General features: G+C 48.9%; 1 protein-coding gene across 2 annotated transcripts in view; it reads left to right on the plus strand.

Annotated features, from left to right (window-relative positions):
* The first annotated feature begins 288 nt into the window (after positions 1-288).
* The window catches only part of LOC127030298 (zinc finger protein 271-like), a 51,095-nt gene continuing 33,864 nt past the window's right edge, over positions 289-17,519 (plus strand). Inside the window, exon 1 of one of the 2 annotated variants that reach the window (XM_050916548.1) lies at positions 289-319. The gene's annotated coding sequence lies outside the window, so the exon portion shown is untranslated. Of the gene's footprint in view, positions 320-971; positions 1,087-17,519 lie in introns of those variants that run through there. The other variant, XM_050916547.1, reaches the window with a different exon arrangement.

Here is a 17,519-nt window from a genome sequence, read left to right on the forward strand (position 1 = left end):
TCGGGGAATCGTAACGGTAGATAAGACAAATTTGTAAACTATTATGAGGCTTTATGCGGACATATAGCTGATGAAGGATTCTTTTAAACACTAAAAATATGTATGACAATTGTAATTGGAGGAGTGTATGTAAAATATTTCCCTGAATCCACACGCCTGTGGTAGCTCAGTACATTATTTCAGATAGGGAAGAGCAGCCATGCCTAGGCATTGGGATGCACTGTGCCTTTAAGAAAGAAGCCCGTGTTGAGATGTACCATCCTGGGAGAGAGAAAAATGCCACCCAGCCTTGGTCCCCCATGTCAGACAGCGCAGATCGGTCAGTTTTATCCTCTCTGCCCCGCGGTTTCCCCTCCCCAGCAGTGCCTGTGCCCCATTCTTACACCAGCTCCTACCCCCTGCCCCTGGTTTCCCCCCGGCCATCCGGTTTGCCCCTGCACAGACTCTGCCCATCCCCCCTCCGGTTTGCCCCCCTGTGGCCCCAGGCCAGCAAGACACGGGCCCAGCCCCGGGAGGGGCCTCAGCAGATGTGACCGAGCAGCTGGAGGAGCCAGCCCAGCCCAGCCCGTCGGGCGCCTGCAGCAGCGCTGGGACCGGCCGCCCCGGCCCGGGAGCGGAGCTGGGACTAGGGTGCCGGGGAGGCAGAAGCACTTTCCTCCTCGGTCCCAGCCCTCGCCCCGAGGTCTCCCCCTGCCGTGCCCGGCTCGGGAGCTGCTGCGGGCGGGGCCCGGGCTGCGCTGGTCCCGGGCTGAGAGAGCCCCGGGGCGGGGAGCGCTGCAGGCAGCCGCGGGTGGGGGCCGCTGCTGCGGGACACAGGAAGGGGCTGGAGCAGCGGAGCGGGCGGCGCTGGGAGGAGGCGGCGCTGGGGAGAACAAAGGGCCGAGCAGGTCCCGGGCAGCCCCGAGCCGGGCGCTGCCGCCTCCCTCCCTCCGCTGCGAGCCGGGGCTGATTAGCTGCTGCTCCCGCGGGGCTGCGCCACGGGGAGACCTTTGGTGCAGCTGCTTCTGCGCCGGCCAAGGAGGCTGGGACTAGCGCCGGGCCCGGCTCCGCTGTTAACCCGGCACCAGCTCCGGGCCGGAGACCCAGGTAACAGGGCCGGGCCGGGCCGGAACGTGACTCCGCACCGCGTCCCCGGGAGCCCGGGATCTCCCCGCGCCCCCCCCCCCCCCGCGGGGTCTACTCCCGCGCTGGGACCGCGCCTCCCGGGGCTGAGATGGGAAAAGACACGGGGGGGCTCGGGGGAATGGGCAGCCGGGGGGGGGGGACAATATGGCGGGGGCGAAGGGAAAAGGAGGGTGGGGGGGCAGAGAGACCATGTGACGTGGGGGAGATTTATCCCTCTGTGCAGCCAGGACATCACAGGGAGAGGAGAAGAGCGAGTGCCCATAGGGCGGGGGGTGGGGTGTGTGAAATCCCCTCTGATTTTACCTCTTCCCTCTCCCAGAGGGATCAAATCCTCCCAGCTCTGCCCCATTGCTCCAGAATTAGCAAATAGGGCTGTAAAACCCCTGTCGCTTTCCCTTCTTCCCTCTCCCAGGATTGAGTGCCTCTGTTCTCGGCCACAGCGTTTCCCCATTCTCTCCCCAGTGCAGAATTTACAATCTCCTCAGATTTGGGGGGTTTCCCACCCATTTTCTCTGCAGCAATTTGTCCTTGTTTAGGGGAAAATTGTTGCCATGAGTCATTTGCCAAGTAGGAATGGGGTGATGGGTGCAGTTTGGCAGAGCCATGGGGCACAGCTGCATCTGGGGTGGGAGCCAGCAGCAGGGCATGGAAGGGAGGCTGCCCAGCCCCACTGGTTCCCTTTCTCCCCCACCCCAGGCCCCTTCAGCCACTAGCTACCAGTCCCATTGCCAGACCCCCCCTGCCCATCCCCTAAGGCCTTCTGGCTCCTCCACCCTCTGTGCTTTTGTTAAAGGAGCATTGCCTGCTGCCCCTGTGAATGTCAGGCAAGGGGAACTCATCACTTTGTGCTGTTTGTTGTATGCTGCTGTATGATCCCCTAATGGGACACTCACCTTTGGAAGATCTCAGAGCAGCATCATGCAGCATCCCAGACCTTTTCTCCTCCTGCTGTTCCCTGCAGGCTGCCAGCCAGCTTGGTGGGAATTTCATGGTCGGGCCCCTGGCCAAGTCCCAAAGTCTCAGTGAACCCTTGCCAGGGCATTAGAGTCCAATAAAGAAGCAGTCTACTCCTCACTAGGGCCTTCAGCTCCAGGTCCTTTTAATTGAGCTCTTTGTTCAGGCTCCCAGAGGAGGTCTGTCCCCTTTTTGGGGGCTTATCCCATTTTACCTGTTGCCAGGGGAGCCCGACCATTACCCCAGGTTCAAACCCAGGGGCCCTATAAACAGCAGCCATGTACTGCTTGCTCCAATCCATCACTGCTATTTCCCTGGGCCGCTTCTTACAGGCCCCTTTTATCTGCAGCCTTATTGCAGGGTTCTTCCCTCTCTCCAGGCAAGGGAAGAGCCCCCTTGCTTTACTCTTCTGGTCCCAGCCACAGACTGACTGACTTGCTGGGCCCCTGCAGCTTCTTTAATCTGAGCCTGCTGGGCTCTGATTGGCTGCTTCTGTGAGGCCTGTGTAGGCCTATTGGCATCCAGAGGTTGCCCGCCCACTTCTAAAGGGCCTCCCCCCAGCCTAAGGGGAGGACCCACAGGTCTGGGACACCAAGTAATTACGGGGGACAACTAATGAAAAAACAGGATCGGGAGTGAGGTCATAGGGCTAAACGAAGGGAACCTGATGGGGACACCGAGCAGAGAACCCCGGAGAAGGCCCACTGCTCCTCGAAGGCGTTAAGGGAGCCAGTGGACGCCACCCATCCTGTGGTGGGATGTGAGTAATTGAGACAGCCGACCAGGGAAATAACCCACTTCCTTCCTTGAGGGGCCAAGGGACGCACCTGACCCATGTACCTATCCGCTTCACCAATACTGACTTGGACTCCTTATTCATTCCATGGATGGCGAACCCAAACCCACTTATTCACTGACACTTTAAAAACCCTTGCACCTCAATCTGGGTCTATGCCGGTTATGCAATATGTATGTATCTTTGCAAACGGTATCTGTAACCGCCCATAACCCAAGCCTGACCCCAGATGTACAGTATCTTCCCTCTCAACCTGTGTATATTTCATTTCAAGCATTTACTTTAATAAAATCTTTAGATCCTAGGGAGCTGCAAAGGCCAGCTGCATCCCATCACAAATCCCCTTATACATTCCCACTTTCCCTCCAATTCTTCAATATTGAGATAAAGTCCTCCCAGATATTCATGTTTTCCTCTCATATTAGGAAATGTTTAGTTTTTGCCCCATTTTCTCCTCAGTTCTAAAATATTAACAAAATTCCTGAACATTTTGCCCCATTTTCTCTCTCATTATCTATGATTTATTATCCCCTGAGATTTTCCCCGTCTAATCATCTGATATTAACATCAAATCTCCTCAGACAATGTATTTTTCTTAAATCTTTGAATATTGATTGATATAAAATCCGTGCACATTTTGCCCTTTCTCTGCCTCATTATCAAATATTGATATGAAATCCACTGAGATTTTCTCTCTTTGCCTTGTATCAACTGTTGATATAAAATCCCTCAGACTTTTCCATTTTCCTCCAATTTGTGACAAATTCCTCATATTTGCCCTTTTTCTTTTGAGAACACTCATGACCCATTTCAGATTTTGCCATTTCCCACTACAGTGGACCCTCGCTAGAACGCGAGTCTGTATAGCGCGAATTCACTTATAGTGAGGGCTGTGCATGGATCCCAAATTTAATTCCCTTCATTGGAATCCATGGTAATCTGGTCCCCACGTTAATGCGGGACTGCACACGGATCCAAAACCCCACGTTCTAGCGAGGGTACAGTGTAATTATAAATGATTGATTTTTAAAAAATCCTTTTAGGCTTTGAGGTGTTCTCCATATTTTTCAGGCCCTTCTCCTTTTTGGAGGGAACTTGCTGCCATGAGTCATTCTCCATAGTGCAGGTTGCAGAGGGGTTAAATTTCCCAGTGATCAACTTTCCCCCTCACATTTGAGAATCATTTGTTTTCCCCCTTTATCTCCATTAAAATCCACAGGATTGCTGATCAGAGTGACTTGCTCCATTACAGATGCACATCCTAGGCAGGGCCTCACTCTTTCTGGGCCTCACACAATCTGGTGTCTCCCAGACCCTGACTGAATTTTCCTTTCCCCTGATGGTGCGAGACAAGGGGTTCACTCCCCTCAGAGGGCTGCTCTGTGTGTGGATGCGTCCCTGTTCCCCTGGGCATTGCCCAGAGCAGCTGAGACACTCCATCCTCCTATACTAACTCCTCACATTTCGATAGCTGCTTTCACCAGAAGGGTCCCCAGAGCCCATGGTGAACCGTCACCATGAGGGTTCTCTTCCTGCAGTGCTGAGACCCAGCCATTTCTGGGGTGGGTCCATGGTGGCCATTTTTAGCCTGTGACAGGACATGGAAGTTTTTTGAATCTTCTGGCTCCTCCATCCATTCCTGTCTCCTGTTAAAGCAGCATTGTCCAGGGCTGTGTGAATGGCCGATCAGCGGTGGTGATAACTTTCTCTCCATTGATCAAATACTAATATAAAATCACCACAGATGTTGTTTCTCTTCCCCTTCAGAACTGTAGGATGTTCAGGGTTTGGAGGGAAGATCGTTACTCTGAGTCCTTACTCCAGATGTGGGGAGCAGGAGAGGGGGAAAGCGTGGAACCTCCCCTCCCAGGATGTGTTTAAACAGATTTTGGCATCTTCCCCTCCCCAATTCACATTTCTGGTCTCATTGGGCTGCAAGGAAGGAAAAGGAATGACTTTGGATTAACATGGGAGCCAATAAGAACCCAGAAGTGGTGTCCTTAGGTGCTGTCACCAGAAGGTTCTGGCTGTTGCTAAGGGAGGGGAGGCTGATCTCTCTGTCTCTCTTTACTCAAGGTATCAGTGTTGAATTTCTTGGGTGGGATGGTGCTGCCTCCCCTGTGATCTAGGAGCCCAGACTGAGTCACTGCTGCTCCTCAGCAGGCTCTGTGCTGTGGAGAGACCTTCATTAAAGCCTCCTCCCTTCCCAGTCCAGGCGGGTACTTCCTCCAGTGGCTGGAACTAGCCCCCTAACGCAGCCCCAGGCTCTGCCAACCCCAACTGCTGAGCCGGAGACTCCAGGTGACAGAGAGAGACCGTGGGGATTGTCAGAAAAGTGACTCTGTGCAAATGTCACCAGGAGCCTCGGATCTCACAGCCCCTGGGAATCTGCTACTTGTTGTTAATACAGCTGTGGGTGGGATCTGAGCTGCCTTAACAGCAGTGAAGCCACTGATCTCCTGCCAGGATCTGCCCAGTGGCAAAACTGGGGATTGAGGAGGGGAAGAGACCGGCTCAGTGGGGTTCCCCTTTGTGTGTCTGGGGTATGGAGGTGCCAAGCAGGAGAGGGTGGGGGAAGGACAGATCTGGAGGGGGAGACAGTGTGAGTTGAGAGCAGTCAGGAAATTGGTTGGGGGGAGAGCTTGAAATCCCCTCTGATTTTGCCACTTCCCTCAGAGAGATTTATAAAATCCTCTCCAATTCTGTCAAATTTCTCTTTAATTATCAAATATGAATATCAAATCTATGTTGATTTTTTTTCTTCTTTTCTCTCAAATTATTGACAATTTCTCCATTCAGCTTTTGCCCCATCTTCTCTCTAATTCTCTGGTGTCAATTCAATATTTCATCACATTTGGGGTGTTTCCTATGCCTTGTATCTGCAGTGCTTTGTCCTTGTTTGGTAGGGAATTGTTGCCCTGAGCCATTCCCCAGGTTGGCCATTCTTTGCTGGCAACAGGGCATGGAAGGGGCACATGAGGGGGAGGGAGAAGCAAATCTCCCACATGAAGACTGCCCAGCCCCAGGTTACCCAGTCCCAGCTGCTGCCCCACACCATAACCCAACTCTGCTCCCCCCATCCCCACTGCCAGTCATCCCCTGCTGCTACCCCCTCCCACTACCAGGAAACCTCCCAGCTCCATCCGCCTTCCTTTCCCATCTTCAAGTTGCCTTGTCTGGGTGTGTGAATGTCAGGAGGGGTGGGGAACCATCCTTTTCTGTGTGTTTATTGAACATCCATATTCACTGACAACTTCATTAATGCAGCACTAAGGGTGCCCAGTGCTATCCTGAGCCGTTCCAGCACATCGAGTTCAGCAAAACTCAAACCTCTCAAAACTAGGAAATCCAGAGTGAAGGTCCATGCCTGGGCAACCTTAACTCTTTCCCTTTGGAATTGGCAGTAGCCACTGGGAGTTATCCACATGTACTCCAGTTGCATTCACTGGGCTACGTGAAGCTGTAGTGAATGGCAGAGGCATTAGTTGGAGCAGGTGGCTAGAGGTGTGATTGTGAGATGAGGAAATCGGGGGATAAATTTGGGGATTGGCACAGAGCTGTGGTTGTGACATGAGGAACTGTGGGTCTGAGTTCCCCCGGCCTGATCGAGGGGAAGAGGGGCATGTGTACCTAGAGCATCCAGTCTGTATCATTTGCACACTGAGTTGTATAGTTTGTGTCAACACAGGGGTCTCCCGGCCATGGGGATTGTCAGCAGTTCTGTGAAATAGGAGAGCTGTCTGTGTGTTTAATGATGGATAAGTGAAAGAGTGTTGGAGGAAAATCCAGTGACTGTGTTCCTGGAAGCTACGCTGTTGGACAGCTGCCCAGGAGAGAGTCAATTGTCATGCAATTGATTAGCAGAGCCACGCATATGCAGCTGGCAGCATGTGTTCAGGTGCCGCTCACCCCTGCTGCTTTGCAGCCACATTGCTCTTGCAGCTGCTCCTGAGACCCTCCTGCTAGCTGTGCAGAGTGGGGGGGTAGAGAGGGAATTGATGTTATGGAGTCCCCCAGCCTCAGTACCCCATCTCTGCAAAGCAGGGTAGAGGGGATAGGGCTCAGAACTTGCTGCAGCTCTGAGGTTTAAACGTGTGTGTGTGTGTGTGTGCGCGCGCGCGCTCACACGCCTTAAGAGGCAGTGTACAGTCTCTCAGAGACTTCCCCAGTAGCCAGCACACTCTGTGTGTGTGTCTGTCTGTCTCTCTGTCTGTCACACACACACACGAGTCTACCCCTGCCCATATACCCCATCTCCACAGGGTGGGGCAGGGGGGACGTGGTTCAGGAGGACGAGAGCTTTCAGTGAGTGCCTTAAAGAGACAGTGGATAGCGTCTCTCAGAAAGTTCCCCAGCAACCAGCACAAATAAAGTATCTGTGTGTGTGTCACACACACACACATACAGTCTCTGTGTGTGTCACACATCTCATAGTATTATTGTTTTCGTTGCTCCTTCTTGATACTTCCTGCAATGCATATACATTCTCTGTAATTTTATTCTTTCAAAGTTCGGTTATTTTAGTTTTTGACTGGTCTGTGCATTTCATAATTTTTATTTCTCTCTTACACTTAAATTTAATTTTTTGAGTAGTGAATTCTAAAATGCCTAACGTGTCCTTGCTGGAGTAATTATCCCTATTGCATCTGAGGAAGTGGGTATTCACCCACGAAAGATCATGCTCCAAAACGTCTGTTAGTCTATAAGGTGCCACAGGATTCTTTGCTGCTTTTACAGATCCAGACTAACACGGCTACCCTTTGATACTATCCCTATTGGTAACTTTTAAAAAATATATATTACATCAAGGTTTTTGTTTCTGCTGGTGGCTCACATTACCTTGACGCACATAATGAAGTTTATTCCGCGTGTGGGTGGAAAAAATTAAACGGAACATTGCATGAGACTAATGGAGATGGGGCTGCTCAGTGTAACAAGTGTGGGATTGTTTCTGGGGAGCAGACTCCGTGTCTGAGTGTAGAAGAGCTGCAGGTAGGTCCTGTTCAGTGCAGCTCACCTAAAACCAGATTCTTTCTCAGCAAAGGGGAGGGGTTTGGGCTCCAGCTGTTGTGAGCCTTATTACCTGAGTGGTATGTGGCATCATAACCTAGTCCCAGATTTGGACCTTAGTGTCCAAAATATGGGGGTTAGCATGAAAACCTTCAAGCTTAGTTACCAGCTTGGACCTGGTAAAGCTGCCACCACCTAAAAAAATAATGTTTTGGGGCACTCTGGTCCCCCCAAAAACCTTCCCTGGGGACTCCAAGACCCAAATCCCTTGAGTCTCACAACAAAGGGAAATAAACCTTTTCCCTTCCCCCCTCCAGGTATTCCTGGAGAGATACACAGAACCAAACTCCGTGAATCTAAACAGAGGGAGTCCACCCTCTCTATTTCCAGTCCTGGAAACACAAGCACTTCCCTCTTCACCCAGAGGGTGCAAAGTCAGGCTAGTAAATCTAACACACCCAGATTTCCCCGACTTCTTCCTCCCACCAGTTCCCTGGTGAGCTGCAGACTCAATTCCCTGGAGTTCCCCACTAAAGAAAAACTCCAACAGGTCTTAAAAGAAAGCTTTATATAAAAAGAAAAAAAATACATAAAAATGGTCTCTCTCTATTAAGGTGACAAATACAGGGTCATTTGCTTAAAAGAATATTGAATAAAAAGCCTTATTCAAAAAGAATACAATTCAAAGCACTCCAGCAACTATAGACATGTAAATACAAAACAACAAACCATCTTTGTACTCACAACTTGGAAACAGAAGATTAGAAAGCAGGAAATAGAAAAATCCTTCCCATAGCTGAGAGGGACAGGCAGAAGACAAAGAACTCAGACACAAACTTCCCTCCACCCAGATCTGAAAAAGTCTAGTTTCCTGATTGGTCCTCTGGTCAGGTGTTTCAGGTACTTCTTTCCAGGTGTAAGAGACATTAACCCTTAGCTATCTGTTTATGACAAGAAGAGCTGCAGGTAGGTCCTGTTCAGTGCAGCTCACCTAAAACCAGATTCTTTCTCAGCAAAGGGGAGGGTTTTGGGCTCCAGCTGTTGTGAGCCTTATTACCTGAGTGGTATGTGGCATTCGTGCTGTGGAGTAGAGCTAATGCTGCTAGTGTTGCTGCTCTCAGGGCGCCAATGTTGGGTACAGTAGCAGAAAAGGCAGCTTGTGGGTTCAGCGGCTCTCGATGTTCATAAGGGCCACAGGTTCGGTTCAGTGGCGAAGGCGCTTGGCCAGGTTTACTGTTGACAAAGCACAGCACTACAGATACTTCTACATGGAACTAAGGAAAACCTACATTTCATATGTTGGGCCTGGTCTACACTACGCATTTAAACCAATTTTAGCAGCGTTAAACCAATTTAATGCTGCACCCGTCCACACAACAAGGCCCTTTATATTGATATTTAAACCGGTTTCTGTACTCCTCCCTGACAAGAGGAGTAACGCTGAAATCAGTATTACCATATCGGATTAGGGTTAGTGTGGCCGCAAATCGACGGTATTGGCCTCCGGGCGGTATCTCACAGTGCATCATTGTGACCACTCTAGACAGCAATCTGAACTCGGATGCACTGGCCAGGTAGTCAGGAAAAGCCCCACGAACTTTTGAATTTCATTTCCTGTTTGCCCAGCATGGAGCTCTGATCAGCACGGGTGGCGATGCAATCCCAAATCCAAAAAGAGCTCCAGCATGGACCATATGGGAGATACTGGATCTGAGCGCTGTATGGGGAGACAAATCTGTTCTATCAGCGCTCCGTTAACAGAAGACGAAATGCCAAAGCATTTGAAAAAAATTTCCAGGCTGTGATACAGAGTCCACAGCACAGTGCTGTGTGACAAGCGTAACGGAAAGCAAAAGAATCAAATGGACACTCATGGAGGGAGAGAGGGGGTAACGAGGACTCCAGCTATCCCACAGTCCCCGCAGTCTCTGAAAATCATTTGCATTCTTGGCTGAGCTCCCAATGCCTGTAGAGTCAAACACATTGTCCAGGGTGGTTCAGGGTATATCTCGTCAATTTACTCCCCCCCCCCCCCCATGAAACAAAAGGGAAAAAATCGTTTCTTGACTTTTTTCAGTGTCACCCCATGTCTACTGCATGCTGCTGGTAGACGCAATGCTGCAGCACTGAACAGCAGCACCCTCCCCTCCCCTCCCCGGTGGCAGGCGGTACAGTGCAGAAGGACTTGTAGCCGTCCTTGTCATCATCCCGTGAGTGCTCCTGGCTGGCCTCAGGTGAGGTCGGCTGGGGGCACCTGGGTAAAAATAGGAATGACCCCAGTCATTCACAGTAGATGGTACAGAACAGCTGGTAACCTTCCTCATCATAGCAGCTGGAGGCTGCCTCCCGCTCATTTTATCTCACTAACAAGTCAGTGTTTCTTATTCCTGCATTCTTTATTACTTCATCACATAAATGGGGGGGGGGGCACTGCAACAGTAGCTCAGGAGGGTTGGGGGAGCAGGGAAGCAATGGGTGGGGTTCTTGCAGGGGCACCCCCTAGAATGGCATGCAACTCATCATTTCTGCGGGATCTGACACAGAGCAGCTGTGTTCTCTGGTACACTGCTTCTCTAGTACACTTGCCCCATATTCTAGGCAGGACTGACTCTCTTTTTAGATACAACATAAAGGAGGGAATGACCCCGAGGAGTCATTCCCTTTTTTGTCTTTGCGCCCCCGGCCAACCTCAGTGAAGGTCATCCAGGAGCACCCATGACAGCAACAGACAGTACAGAACGACTAATAACCGTCATCTCATCGCCAATTTACAATGGCACAGCAGACAGTACAGAACGACTGGTAACCATCTCTGCTACCTTGCAAAAGCAAATGAATGCTGCTGTGTAGCGCTGCAGTACCGCCTCTGTCAGCGGCATCCAGTACACATACGGTGACAGTGACAAAAGGCAAAACGGGCTCCATGGTTGCCATGCTATGGCGTCTGCCAGGGCAATCCGGGGAAAAGGGCGCGAAATGATTGTCTGCCATTGCTTTCACGGAGGAAGGAATGAGTGATGACATTTACCCAGAATCACCCATGACACTGTTTTTGCACCATCATGCACTGGGATCTCAACCCAGAATTCCAATGCGCAGGGCCAACTGCGGGAACTATGGGATAGCTACGGGATAGCTACCCACAGGGCAACGCTCCAGAAATCGACGCTAGCCTCGGTACATGGACGCACAGCGCCAAATTAATGTGCTTATTGTGGCCGCGTGCGCTCGACTTTATACCATCTGTTTTACAAAACTGGTTTATGTAAAATTGGAATAATCCCGTAGGGTAGACATACCCTTAGTTAGAGGCTAGGATTAGAAGCAGAGTTATCATTTCTGTTGCTTAGCAACCATATCTGGAAAAAAGTTACGAGTCTCTTCAGATGTTGCATTCCTGAAGCATTAGAATAGTTACTTTACTGGACTTATTTAAGTAAAGTTACCACGTTACGTATTTTAGTGATATTTTTAGTTGCACCGTTTCTTCCTGCGACCTGGGTTTCTGTAATAACTCTAACTTTGAAAACAAAGAGAGCAGAAGAAAGGAGCGAGCAGGTGGAGCGCAATATAGGAAGGGAGGGAGACATGAGCCAAGAGAGGTTAATTAACTCTGTGTGGTCATTTTAAAGTACAGACAGCAGCAGTGAGCTTGGCAAACTGAGATGATATAAAGGAAAACTTAACCAGTATGTGAAAATATTTGAGCAAAAGGGTTCTATAATTAGCTCTGCGTGGGGAGTGGGGCTCTGTGGGTTAAAGCAAAGGGCTGGAAACTTGTACCCCTGGTTTTGTTCCTGGCTCTGGGAGGAGAGTGGGGGTTGCTACCTGCTTCCACAAAACCTGAATTTGTTCTCCCAGTGCCTGTTGCTTTTGTCTGCCTGCCAAATGGATTGCTGGGGTTCCCTGCTGCAGTTAGCCAGTTCTGGGGAACTCCATGCATATTTTAAAGATTTTTAGCCTGTGTTTGCTAGCCTAAATTTTTTTCCTCTTGCTGGCTGCGTTTTTTCTGATGATGCATTAATTCCTGGTGTTGGCCCACGTACTCTAGGTGTTTTACTTTGAAATCCTTTTTTATCCACTCTCCTGTGATCAAAAGCAGCCCCTGTTGCCTAATGTGTTCTGTGACCTATTCCATTTCATCCTTCATCTTATAGATTCATAGATTCATAGACTCTAGGACTGGAAGGGACCTCGAGAGGTCATCGAGTCCAGTCCTCTGCCCTCATGGCAGGACCAAATACTGTCTAGACCATCCCTGATAGACATTTATCTAATCTACTCTTAAATATCTCCAGAGATGGAGATTCCACAACCTCCCTAGGCAATTTATTCCTGTATTTAACTACCCTGACAGTTAGGAACTTTTTCCTAATGTCCAACCTAAATCTCGCTTACTGCAGTTTAAGCCCATTACTGCTTGTTCTATCATTAGAGGCTAAGGTGAACAAGTTTTCTCCCTCCTCCTGATGACACTCTTTTAGATACCTGAAAACTGCTATCATGTCCCCTCTCAGTCTTCTCTTTTCCAAACTAAATAAACCCAATTCTTTCAGCCTTCCTTTGTAGGTCATGTTCTCAAGACCTTTAATCGTTCTTGTTGCTCTTCTCTGGACCCTCTCCAATTTCTCCACATCTTTCTTGAAATGCAGTGCCCAGAACTGGACACAATACTCCAGTTGAGGCCTAACCAGCGCAGAGTAGAGCAGAGGAGTGACTTCTTGTGTCTTGTTTACAACACACCTGTTAATGCATCCCAGAATCACGTTTGCTTTTTTTGCAACAGTATCACACTGTTGACTCATATTTAGCTTGTGGTCCACTATGACCCCTAGATCTCTTTCTGCCATACACCTTCCTAGACAGTCTCTTCCCATTCCGTATGTGTGAAACTGATTGTTCCTTCCTAAGTGGAGCACTTTGCATTTGTCTTTATTGAACTTCATCCAGTTTACCTCAGACCATTTCTCCAATTTGTCCAGATCATTTTGAATTTTGACCCTGTCCTCCAAAGCAGTTGCAATCCCTCCTAGTTTGGTATCGTCTGCAAACTTAATAAGCGTACTTTCTATGCCAACATCTAAGTCGTTGATGAAGATATTGAACAGAGCCTGTCCCAAAACAGACCCCTGCAGAACCCCACTTGTTATACCTTTCCAGCAGGATTGGGAACCATTAATAACTACTCTCTGAGTATGGTTATCCAGCCAGTTATGCACCCACCTTATAGTAGCCCCATCTAAATTGTATTTGCCTAGTTTATTGATAAGGATATCATGCAAGACTGTATCAAATGCCTTACTAAAGTCTAGGTATACCACATCCACCGCTTCTCCTTTATCCACAAGACTCATTATCCTATCAAAGAAAGCTATCAGATTGGTTTGACACGATTTGTTCTTTACAAATCTATGCTGGCTATTCCCTATCACATTACCACCTTCCAAGTGTTTGCAGATGATTTCCTTAATTACTTGCTCCATTATCTTCCCTGGCACAGAAGTTAAACTAACTAGTCTGTAGTTTCCTGGGTTGTTTTTATTTCCCTTTTTATAGATGGGCACTATATTTATCTTCTTTACCGATGTAGGGAAAGTATTGTTTGCTACTTCTCCCTCCTGTGTGCTTACTTCTCCTGTTCTGACAAGGCATCAATCTGGGTTTCGGTTTCACTGGAACACAGCTCTCATCATATGGTGCTGGTTGCAGTGTGATGGCCCCTACGCGTGGGCTGCTTAGTGGCTGTTGGTTTGGGTCATTCTACATTTCTCCATTCCATCCCAGGTTCCATCCCTTAATTTTGCTCAGGCCACCCTTCTCCATTTCTGTTCCCACCCATCAGGCACTATCTAAGTACCCGGAACCTGTTGCTGCTCACCAAGATGGATAGTAGGGGATGGCAGTTCTCTTTTTAGTGGATTCTGTACAGCTGTTTCCAATTTTCTGTTCTCTTTCTCTGCTTGCTATGACATATCATGTGTCTGGATTGCTTGCCTCCCTGCCAGCAGAGCTGGTGCTTTCCCGGGCTCTGTTGCTTCTGTTTCTTCTTTTTCTCTTTTTTTGTTTCTGTTACTTGCCCTGCCAGTTTTGTTGTTGGTTGTCTTAGCCATTGTGATGGGGCAAGGCCAGATGGCTACAGTAAAGTACTGAGGAACAGATATGTTAGCCCCAGGCTAAACAAATCCCTAGGACCATAGTAACCAAATGGCAGTTGCTCCAGGTTAATTGAGGCACCTGGGGCCAATTAAGATCTTTCTAGAAGGCAGTGGAGAGAGCTTCATTGATTAGAACACCTGCAGCCAATCAAGGCAGGCTAATCAGGGCACCTGGGTTTAAAAAGGAGCTCACTCCAGTCAGGTGGGGGAGGAGCCAGAGGAGAGGAAGTGTGTGTGTGAGGAGCTGGGAGTAAGAGGTATAAGGAGCTGAGACTGAGAGGGTGTTCTGCTGGAGGATGGAGGAATTATCAGACAATCAAGCATTATCAGACACCAGGAGGAAGGTCCTGTGGTGAGGATAAAGGTGTTTGGAGGAGGCCATGGGGAAGTAGCCCAGGGAGTTGTAGCTGTCATGCAGCTGTTACAGGAGGCACTATAGACAGCTGCAATCCAGAGTGCCCTGGGCTGGAACCCGGAGTAGAGGGTGGGAACGGGTTCCCCTCAAACCTCCCAACTCCTGATCAGACACAGGAGGAGCTGATCCAGACTGTGGGGAAGATCACTGCGGTGAGCAAATCTGCCAATAAGTGCAGGACCCACCAAGGTAAAAGAGGAACTTGGTCTCACCATCTAACAGCCATGGACAGGGTTTGCAATATTCTACGTTTCTTAGTGGTGTTGTTCTTCAGGGTTACAGTCTCTGCCATTGTCTTACAAATTCCAGTCCACGTTTCCCCACTTTCTTTTTGGCCTGTTTATGGACTGCCTCTACTTGGGTGTGTCCAAACCTTATCAGACTCTGGGAGGATCTGTAGCTGGGGGATGGGAGGATTCACTAGCTTGGAGCTTTCTGCCATCTTAGGTTGTGAACCCTAGAGCGGGCAGCTCACCACTTATAATCAGTGGTGGGTCACTACTGTTGTTAGTGTTGCGGAGTGGTGCTGGATCTGCAAAGTTGTCAGTGCTGCTGTTCTTGGCGCTCCAGGGTGCTCTGCACTAGCAGGGAGTGCAGGTTGCTGATTCTGCAGACCTCAGTGCTCTTCATTAAGAGAGGCCACTGGGTTAGCTCAGTGGCAATGGCTCTTGGCCAGGTTTATTGTTGTCAGAACACAGTACCAGTGCCCCATAGGAGCTACAGGCACGCTGACACAGGTATGTCTCCAACAAGGTACCAGTTCAATCACCATAACATGACAGTGTCCGCTAAGACCAGTACAAAGATGCCTCTCCTATGACTTCTCCTTTTATACATGGATACAGACAAGTTACGTATTATGCTCCAGATGCTGTTAGTTTGCACCCTAATCCTTGTACCTGCTGGTTTGAACAAAACATCTTTATGCATTATGATGTCATTCTCTCCTCCCCCATCCCAATCTTAGGAGGTGCATTCCTGTACTATGTCCTGGGAATTTGTTTATGTAGTTAGATCAGATCTTTGAGTGTTCTTGTACCATCTTCTCAGATCTGGATAGTGCTTACAAAGTGTTAGCTAATGCCTAGTGTGTAGCTATTCTGCCAAGGCCAGGCCTGTTTTTATTCACAGCCTTTGGTCCATAGTGTTAGTTATGCCTAGGTTTCCAGCTGGGCATTCGTCCTGTTTGCTCTTGTTAACTAATCACCAGTTGGCAAGAGTAAATGGGACAAATGCCTTGTTTTGCCAAAAAGGGGCTTGGGGAGTGTTGCAGGCAAAGAGGGTGCCTGAGGCAAGCAGCAGTGGTTTATTGCCCAGAGTGCGAAGCGCCAATGAACACACACCAGGGTGGAGAAGCAAGCAAAGTTTATTTGAGATCTCAAAGTGGTGCAAGGAGACGAACGCCTCAAATCATGCACCCCTACACAAGCAGCTTTTCCCTTTTTATATGTTTTTTTTCTCTTTCTTCTTTCTTCCCCACCCCTACTTCCTCCCCCAGTAGCAGTTATGTAAGCGCAAGTGCATTAAGTAATCTTGGCCGCGGCAGCTCGTTAGTAAGTTTTCCTTCTGCAAGTTATCTTGTCCTTCTGCTAAAGGTGCACAGGCCTTATCACTACTGCTTTAGACCGGTTTTAGTAGTGCTGCAACTGATAACTTACTTTTACACATTTAATTTCACAGCTGCTAGCTTTCTAGATCAAGTAGAGTTCAACATGGAGGAGCTTTGGTTCACTGAGGCCTAGATTTATGCCTAGTGACACCAACAACTCCCTCCTTTGAGAATACTCAACAAACTTTTGGCTGAGTTTTCTCATACTTTGAGGACAAAAAGCGATTAAGCTCTAGGTAGCTGGGGTCATTAATGAGGGAGTCTAGCAGGATTTCCTGGGGAACGGGAGGTACAAATTTTATGTAGGAGTGCTTTACAGCAAGCAAACAAAAGGAGAGTAACGATACACAACACCACACCAGTGAGCAGGAGGCGAACAATGCCTTCCTCTAGTCCCCCCAGGTTGGGTAACGAGTCCCAGATGGAATCAGAAATAGTGGGTTCCCCTTTTTAGGCCTTCCACTGTTCAAAAGCCTGTTTGGTTGACAGGATGTGCTTGTTAATATCCTGTGCGTTTTCTGGGACATAAATACAGCATTCATCCCCTATAAGGGTGCACACCTCGCCCTGGGAAGCCACACTTCCACCCAGGAAGTGTCTACGTATGTCTCCATGATCACAGATCAGATGGTATTTCTGATGCGTCTGTAAGGGCAGTGGGCCAAGTCTGGTACTCATGATCACTCCGAATGGCCATCAGCTGGTCATTCAGGAAATCCCGATTTCTAAACATACTAGATCCCACTGCAATGCCTTCCCAGCCTCAGTGATATTCAATACCATCTTTCCTTGGTGTAGTACTATAATACACCTGTTGTTTCACTATTCTCAGGTACTTTCAAAAGGGATCGACATTAATAGCATAGGAGGGGGGGGTTACATTATTAGTCACTTTCCAGGACACATGGCGCAGCCTGTAGAATAAACCCCAAGCTCCAATCAATACCACATTCCCAAGCATGGGTCCCACAATTGTCCTCCCGCCAGTGTATAATTCTTTGTTTCTTCACTAGGGTCAGTTCTTAATGTCCTTTCTAGTCAGGAATTCCTGGACTTTGGCAATTTCTGAGTGTTCCTTCTTCTTTCCCGAAACAGTCGTGGTTCAGCATCCTACAGGGGAGAGGTTACCAGCACATCACCCTGTAATGGTTTTGATTCTTCTAGAAAAATTCAAAGGCACAGGTAGATCTGTCAGTGGACAAGGGAGAGGTTACTAGCACTTCACCTTGTACTTTTTCCCTACTGTCCAGAAGGCACAGCGGAGCTAGAAGGAGAAATAGGCTAAGCATCAATAGGAGAATTCTCCCGAGGTGGAGGGGTCTTTTTGCAGTGAGAATCATGGGTCCAAGCAGTCAGCCTTTGGCACTTCACAGCGGTGTTGGTAGTCAGCAGGGCTTAATAAGGGCCCTTTCAGCATGGAGCCAAAGCAGTCTTTCGTTGGTGGACCTTTACATC

The sequence above is a fragment of the Gopherus flavomarginatus genome, chromosome 10 (genome assembly GCF_025201925.1).
Source record: "Gopherus flavomarginatus isolate rGopFla2 chromosome 10, rGopFla2.mat.asm, whole genome shotgun sequence".
Taxonomy (NCBI): Eukaryota; Metazoa; Chordata; order Testudines; family Testudinidae; genus Gopherus; species Gopherus flavomarginatus.